We start from the raw sequence: 8,579 nt of genomic DNA, 5'->3' as shown, positions 1-8,579 counted from the left end.
AACATAATTTGGATATAATTACATACAAACATACTCACATATTCGTACACTTAATTAGATATGATAGATCGAAAAATAGCATTTAGATATTTCCCGCCATTGGGTCTTTCGAGAGTAGAAAATTATCCTTTACAATTTCATTTTTAATTCTATATTTGGGATTCCACTTTTTATACTCTTGAAACCAGTTGCTACAGAGTATTATAGTTTTGTTCACCAGATACGGTATGATGATGTGGCTAGCTGTCGACAGGACCGTGCATCCCGGCTTATTGGCGGTCATCGTATTGCGCCGCGGTTTTCCGATACTGACCGATGTCTTGCCTGGTGGTTCGGTGCAGCTCGGTATGATTAGGCCACATACATGGTGCGTGGGGGTATAAATTGAGAATTGATACCTTGGGGGGCGTATTTTTCTATGATGTCAGGGGACACTTGTTTTAAGAAATCTACAAACTGATTTTTGTGGCTGGTTGAGCTCTGATTAATGTTTTGCCATAATCACCAATGATTTTCGATGGGAAGCCACGTCGAGCGACCATGTGAGCAAATGTCGGGAAAAAACCTCCATCGTCAGATTAGTACATAGATCAAGGTGTACTGCCTTTGTCGTGAAATATACAAAGACAGTCACAGAGCCTTTCATGAGAGTGGGAGACCTTAGCACGGACGCCTTTATTTGAAAAGGTACATAAAATGACTTTCATTATTTGGAGTTTCAAACGGGGAATGTAATACTCTTGGCGTACCATATTGAACATGAGACGATGTTAGGCGTGTAGAATCAATATGTGGATGTAATTCAGGAATAATGTGGCAAATGAAGACTTCTCAGGTATTATTATGGAGTGGCGTTCGTTGTATGTTAGGCTTGAGTTAACTAGCCGACCATTGGCGCGAAGCAGACCTTTCTTGTCTAGAAATGGGTTTATAACTAAGAGTGTGCTCTTTTTATCAATCGGCTTCGACTTTCTGAATAATGATATGTCGCGGCTGAAGAAGAGCGTTTGGGTTGCTGCGATAAGAGCGAAATTTGCTTTTCGTAAGTATTGGTGTGTGTTGCTCCTTTAATTTTAAGTTTAAGCCGCTCTATAAACTTGAGCATATAGGCGACTACTCTGACGACTCGTGGGACGCTGAAAATTGTTCAAGAGTGTCATTATCATCCAATATTGTGTGACAGGTACCGATTTTTCGACTTTCTGGGCAATTATGTTGTTGGGTTGGTAGATCGTCAAGATTGTTAGCACTGGCTACGTGTCGCCATGTGGCTGATCTCACTAGGTCAAGTATTTGCGACGCTCAATTTGAAATATATGTTTTCCACACGTGTGGTGGTTTTTCTAACAAGGCTAGAACTATTTCGGAATCGGAACATAGCTATAATTTGTATTTCGCCATGCCTAAGACGGTCTGCACTTTTGAAACTAGTATTGCAACATTGTATATAGTGGCACAATATGCCTTTTCAGAGGCGTCGCATAAGCCATGTAGTTCCATTTTGTATTCAGGGGGATAGTTTACCTACCTTGGAATTTGTATATGCGAAACCTCGTTCAGATTATTGGCGAACTACGACCATTTTTCTAAGTGAATAGGTTTCATAGCCATAAATCTTGAATCAGAATTTTCGCCTGCATCATAATTGACGAAAGCCATCCTGCGGTGTCGAAAAGTTTTACCACCGATGATAAAATCTGTCTGTTCGTTATGGCGGATAATGCGGATATGGATTCAGTCGTGTATGAAACTGGTCCGATATCGCATTCCATTGAATACCTAATGTTTTTGTTTTACCTTCCGTTTCGATTACAAAGAAATTAGTATCCAACAAATTGTCGTTGGGTATATTTTGTAAAATATTTGGGTGGTTAGCTGAGGGCATTTATTACCTGTGATAAGGACTTCCAGACGCGATATCTTCTACATACGTTGTGTTTTTAACACTTGTATTGCCAGAGGGAATTCTGACTTTGTGTCCTCTGCAAGTTCGTGTACACACTGGGACACATTTTACGCCAAAGATAGCTGTTTGTCATTTAAAATTGCGTAGTGGACTATTTGTAGATTTTCGGAAAATAATTCGCTGAAAATCTTGATAATCTTTATAAACGACTATTTGTCGATAAATTTTTTCGACAGAAGAAAGAAAAGAGTGTGCTTACAACAAGAAATATATATATATATATACAGATGGTCAAGCGGTTTTGAAAGCACTAAAGTCTCTTAGGGGTTCCTCTGAGACAGTGAAATAATATTATATGTTAAGAAATACGATGGGTTACGGAACATAGCGCTACTTTTGGTAGCTGTGAAGTAGATGAGCTACATAGTAAAGAAGGATTATATATGCATCTGGCTACTTGTAGATATGTAATATATTATAGACATAGCTAAGCCTCGGTAGAAACAATCCTTGACTGGTTCAATAAGTACACAAACGTGGAGTCAATGGAACTCATCTCATCAAATTGATCATTAATATAATTATATAACACTCTGTTGCAACATGAATGATAGATATTATATGACATAAGTTGATCTTGACAACATCTGGTTCCAACAAGCCGGGGCTATGTGCCATATAGCGCGTGCAACGACCAAATTATTGCGACAAAAATTTAGAGGTTCGAATATATCAAGAATTTATGATTAAATGCCCACCAAGAAGTTGTGATTTAACATAACAACACAAATACTTTTTGTGGAGATATTTGAAGGCAATATTCTTGGCCTTCATCAAAGAAGATTTTTTATTCAGAACTTAATTGTATCGACTGTACTTCTTATTAAATAAAAAAAATGTTTTCCCTTAACAATTAGTGTGTTGTAATTAGTTGTTTGTAAAGGAATTATATCACCCTAATAGAAACCCCTGTGTTTTGCAGTCTCCAACAAAGTTTCATGAATTTTCGCGAAGTTTTCAGGCATTACTGTCTCTTGATATCGAAATGTTAGACAACCAATAAATCAAATGCATTCCTAGTAGCGAAGATTAGTCGGCAAAAATTCCTCTTTGAATGAATTTTCAGAAAGTTTTTAGGCATTACTGTCTCTTGATATCGAAATGTTGGGCAACCAATAAACCAAATGCATTAATAATAGCGGAGATTAGTGGGCAAAAATCCCTCTTAGCGCTATCCTCTGCGCGGGTGTCGACTGGGCAATGTGTGTCGCTGCTTACAATGTCATGTTCTCAAGCTGGCTCCAGTCAGAGGTAGGTATAAAACGCTAGAGGTAGAGACCCCCTAATCAAAACATTAAAATGGAGGACAAAAAAGGAATGAACCGGACAGGAATTTAGGTCCAAACGTCGGTGAGAGACGAGGCTGCTACCACCGGCGGGCAAGGCGATCGTATGAGCTGTGTCGCCAGCGGCCACACCTTCCCTGCAACGGAAGCGGATTTGCGGTGGTTATAGGACGACTGCCAAACCAGCCTTGCACCGTACGTGTGTCGCAGTCCATTAAGACTCGGACCAAGAAAGCGGTGTAAGCATAAACGCGGAAAGGTAAGAAGAACTTCTTATCTCTCCTGTGTAGGCGACCGAAGGTTCCAACTCTGGCAACAAGGGGGAGCCCCGGAAGAAGCCAAGCAACTAGGTGTTGAAGGCAAAAGCGAGGTACCTGGCGGCGGTCGGAATATGTAATCACCTCGAAGGCAAGTCCAGCCTGAAGGGAGAAAGGTGAAAGACTTAAGAGGAAGTGAAGAACGACCAGGCACACTTTTCCACTCGTAATTATCGTAATGCCTCGGATCCAGCATATGCTAATAGCATTGTTGAGCACAAAGCTGAAAAGAGGCAGCGTTCAACGGAGAGCGAACCAAAGGCACCATCGAAAAAGAGTAAGTGCGAAGACGTAGCCGGAAAGCTAGACGTCAAGCACGCGAACGATCGACCGACAACGGACAAGGTAGCAGCAGCAGACAATGGGATTCCGAAGCGGCACTTTATCGTCGCACTCATATATCGCGATAGCCCACTGGGAAAAATGTAGCAGCGGTGAAAAATAGTGGAAATTAAGCTATTGGAAGCTCTCTGATCTAGAATGGTCGCCATACCGAGCGCACCTATGCCGTTCCTTGATGGAGCAGAATGGCTTAGCGGAGTCAAAATCTAGAAATGCAATGATGTCCTGATACTAACATGGGTAATGGAAGCGGTCAGAACGCTTCCAAACCTGTGAGAAGGAGCGAAGCTGGAGGTGGTAGACCGCAGAGGTATTCCATCGGTGCCAAGAGGGAATGTCATTATGGAAGCAGATACTATTAGACAAGAACTTCGACCTTACGTGGACAACTCACATGAAAAGCTTAAAGTTCGTGACTGTATTTACGAATGCACTAAATACAGCTTTTCAATACGCATGACAGATGAACAATACTGCAGAAAACGCGTAGAGTAGGGCACCAGGGAAACAATGTAAGCTTCTGTGGTCCCAACGGTATGATACTCTCGAGGAGGTATCGATAGTGTGGCCGCAGAGTCTGTTAAAATTCGCTTCAAGAGCACCTAAAGGATGACTACTCCGCTTGGACTTAGCAACTGAACTCCATCTAGAATCACACAGGAAGTCCTTTTTTTCTTAAGCCAAAAAGTTTTTGGTTCTTGTATTATAATAATTTCAAACGATAATAATACCCAACGATTACCCTCCTCCCGCCCAACCGACGCGATGGGTGCAATCCGCGAACGAGCGGAATTAGCCGAATCATAAAAGGCAAGAGAGTTTTAAGAGTTGCGATCTTAAGCTGCTCAGCTACAGAAACAAAAATTTCAACAGCCAAAATTAAGAATTAGATTAAAGTTTATAATTTTTAAATGTTACTTGTTAAGAGTGGATAAAATAATTTGTTTAATTTTAAAGAGTGAGCTCTGTTACATCAAATGTGCTGGAATGAGAATTGAAATCATGACATATACGGCGGAATGGTTCGTTTAACTCAAAATTTGTTCTAGAAAATTTTAAAAGTAAGGGTCTAAACTGCCTGGTAGAGCGAGTGGGAACGTAAAAAATAAATATCAGATAAGATAGATGGGCTACAGAATGACCTATTAATGAGTTTTACAAGAAATATTATACCAAGCATCTCCCTACGACTAGCGAGTGTCGGGAGATTTATAAGTTTTAAACGGTTAGTGTAAGGGGGAAGATTTAAACTGGAATCCCAATGCAAATGATATAAGGCAAAAAGTAAAAATTGTTTTGAACGGACTCTAACTCATCCGAATTGACTTGGTAACTAGGGTTCCAAACCACAGAAGCATACTCAAATGTAGGCCTCACCAGAGATGTAAAAAAATGTTTGTGGTAAGCGGATCTCTAAATTCTTTAGACCAACGTTTAACAAAACTAAGAGCGCCTTTAGCTTTAAAAACGGTGGAAGGTGCGTGAAGATTAAAATTGAATTTGGTGTCCATAGTTACTCCTCGATCAACAAAACTGCATACTTGCTCCAACCTAAAGTTTTGTATTGCGTATGAAGTAGGGTCTACAGCTCTACGTGAAAAGCACATCGTTTTGCATTTTTTAAGGTTCAATGGCATGTCGTTTCTATTACACCAAGAAACTAGGTTGTTTAAGTCTGTTTGCAACTGCCATCTTTCGCTGTTTGAGTATACGTTTTAAAAAGTTTTACATCATCAGCATATAATAAAACTTTTGAAAACTTAATAACAGATGATATGTCATTAATAAATAATAAGGACAGAATGGACCAAGATGGCTACCTTGAGGAACGCCTGAAGGAACATTGATTATGTCAGAAAAAGTATCGTTAAATATGACTTGTTGAATTCTATTACTAAGATAAGAAGCAACCCATTTTAGAAATATTGGTTGAGAACCAAGAAGATCAAGTTTATTCAAAAGAATTGAATGGTTTACTTTATCAAAACTAAAATCTGTGTATATAGTATAACATCAGTATTCTTATTCTCCCTAAAGCCCGTTGATACATGTTATACAAATTTAAGCAAATTAGTTATTGTAGATTTCCCTTTACGAAAACTGTGCTAAGAACAAGAAATTAGTGGAGAGATCAGGAAGGTTATGTCGTCTGTTATAATTACTTCAAAAAGTTTAGGTATTGCAGACAACTTTGCTATTTTCAATAGATGATGTTAAGCCGGTCGCCTCCAAGCTGGTGCATCCTGGGTAACGCTAAATGACCTGCGGCCTTCACGGCCTAACAACTCCCTGGACAACTTTGGCTTTGGACTGGTTTTTGAGAAACTTTTTATTGGATTTGGTAGAACCCTGGGCTAATGGTGGCGGCATTCTGACACCTCAGTACGATGAGGTGACACTCATCAGAAATGGCTGACAGGCTATAGCCTTGGGACTATAAAAGGCGACTGCCTTTCCGGGGGACGGATAGCGGCTCTGAGTGGGGACCCGTTTTTGCATGGGCAACTTGACAAACAACAAAAATTACGGAAGAATGACAAAGAGAGGTGAGGGGCTGTCGAAATCGGCACCTAGATCCAAACCATGCGGGGATGCTGCTCCTATGGCGACGAAACCGTCGCCGAGAAATGGCAGCAATACGACAAAGACTCCAGTAGGTGTCTCCTAATGGTAGCAGACTGGGGGTAACCGGCGCTAAACCGACGGTAACAGAAGTAGCGAAGGGTGGATCCTTCGTACGGGGCGGAATCGCCAGCACTAGCAGGGGAACCTCAGCTAGAGTTATGAAGGGGGTAAAAGCAAAGCAGCTTTAGCTTGAAAGCTAAAGTCAGACCGTCGATTGGCGGCCAAAATCGTGGAACGCTACGGTGACAAGCATGTTTGTCGGGTTTCTGAGCAGCATGCTAGCACACTTGAGTGGGCCAAGAAAGTGCTGAGCGAGGACGATAGGGAAGGACCGGAAACCAGCAGGACAGAACTGGCGGTCAAGCGGCAGAGGTCGCACGAGGGAGAAACCTCCCTTGTTAAGAAACCGTGAACAGGAAACCCGAGAACCTTTAGCGAAATCGCTAAAGGCGCTGGGGCCATAGCACTGGGGGTGCTCGTCTGTAGTAGGGAGGGCGGTGCCATCTCCCATGATAAATGGAAGAGGGTAACGGCGGCTATCTCATCGGTATTCCTGAGAGTGGTCAAGGAAAACCCGGGGCCACCCCCGAAATGTGTGAGTGCCGGTTGGCACCAGGGGCTGCACAAGCTCACAAGTTGTGCTGACGAGAGATCGGCCATCTTATAAAAGAAGGCAGTCTCTAGGGTGGAGGAGGTTTTGAAGGGAGCGAGACTGGAGGCCGTGGCCAAAGAGGATCTTCCTCTTCGTCCTAGGGCTCGCGTTTGGCTGCCGGCCGAACCTTCCACTGCGAGTGAGATTGAGAAAATCCTCAGATATTGTAATCCCTCACTTCCAACGCAGGACTGGAGAGACTTAAGGCTGGAGAGAACTGATGAACCGTATTGGCAAGCGCTGATAATGCTAAACACGGAATCCAGCGGTCCTCTCAGCAAAACAAAGGGAGCCATAGGCTATGGTTTTGAGATGGTAGTGCTGAAAGTACTGAAAGCAGTCGTAACTGCTCTTGACGGTCTTGTGGTTGAATCGAACCTCAAGTACCTCATTTTCAGTCTTCTGTGCGACAGAGTGATCGAAACGGAATGGGGCAGCGCGCTTGCGAGACATAGGATGAGTAGGGGAACACCACAAGGTGGGCTTCTCTCTCCTCTTCTATGGATCCTAGAATCATTATCGGTAGAATGGGAACGGATTGGTGCTAGTGTTTCTTCTTGTAGTCTACTACTAGATAGCTGGGCCGCGCGGATGCTCGTCCAACGCTGGGCCAGTACCGGCACTTGTGCGGTAGCAAAAGCCTTCTGGCCTAGGATAGATCGCAGGAGATGTAATGATCTCTTAGCCCTCAGCAAGGCTAACCTCTCATTGTTAGTGGGTCTTTTAACAGGCCACTGTCCTATTGGCTTACATGCGGTAAGAATGGGTATCTTACCGGATGCCGACTGCAGGAGCTGTTTGGAAGAATATGCGGTAGAAACAAGCCAGCACTTCGTGCTTGACTGTCCGGCTTTTGGGAGGTCAAAACTCAGACACTTGGGGGTGCATACCTTTGGACACCCCACCGAACTGGCGGGAGTTGAAGTTAAGCGTCTGTGTAACTATGTATTGGCTACAAAGCGCTTCGCCAATCTGTAAGTCCGAACACGGGAGTTCCTTTTCAATGGCATCACAAAGGACTAATTTGTTTGTCTACGTGGGATCTCTGATCAGCCATATTACCTAACCTATCCTTACCTAGCCTAAATCCACTCTTATGTGAAGGAATTATGAATGACTTCTTCCATATGGATGGAAATAAGCCTTGCATAAGAGATGAATTAAATAGTTTTGTTAGAGGTTGGTGTATATGTTTACACATGACTCCCACGTCACTCTAAACATCACATCACTACGCTAAGGAACATGCGACATCAGCAGTTTTGCCCATCAACCTTAATGTCATTATGCTCCCACGCCAGTTGGCATCGCTTGCAATCAGATGCTAGCTGCCAACAGACTAAACAAACAAAGTCTTTTATTGCTGACCACAACGTATGAACAGCTGCGGT

At 42.6% G+C, this 8,579-nt stretch overlaps 1 pseudogene; it reads left to right on the top strand.

The window, feature by feature from the left end:
• The first annotated feature begins 227 nt into the window (after positions 1-227).
• LOC120780137 lies at positions 228-4,121 on the top strand (annotated as a pseudogene).
• Positions 4,122-8,579: the final 4,458 nt, after the last annotated feature.

The sequence above is a fragment of the Bactrocera tryoni genome, unplaced genomic scaffold, assembly GCF_016617805.1.
Source record: "Bactrocera tryoni isolate S06 unplaced genomic scaffold, CSIRO_BtryS06_freeze2 scaffold_186, whole genome shotgun sequence".
NCBI classification, from domain to species: Eukaryota; Metazoa; Arthropoda; class Insecta; order Diptera; family Tephritidae; genus Bactrocera; species Bactrocera tryoni.
The sequence above is the reverse complement of the archived record's forward strand: the minus strand, read 5'-3'. Positions and strand labels throughout refer to the sequence as shown.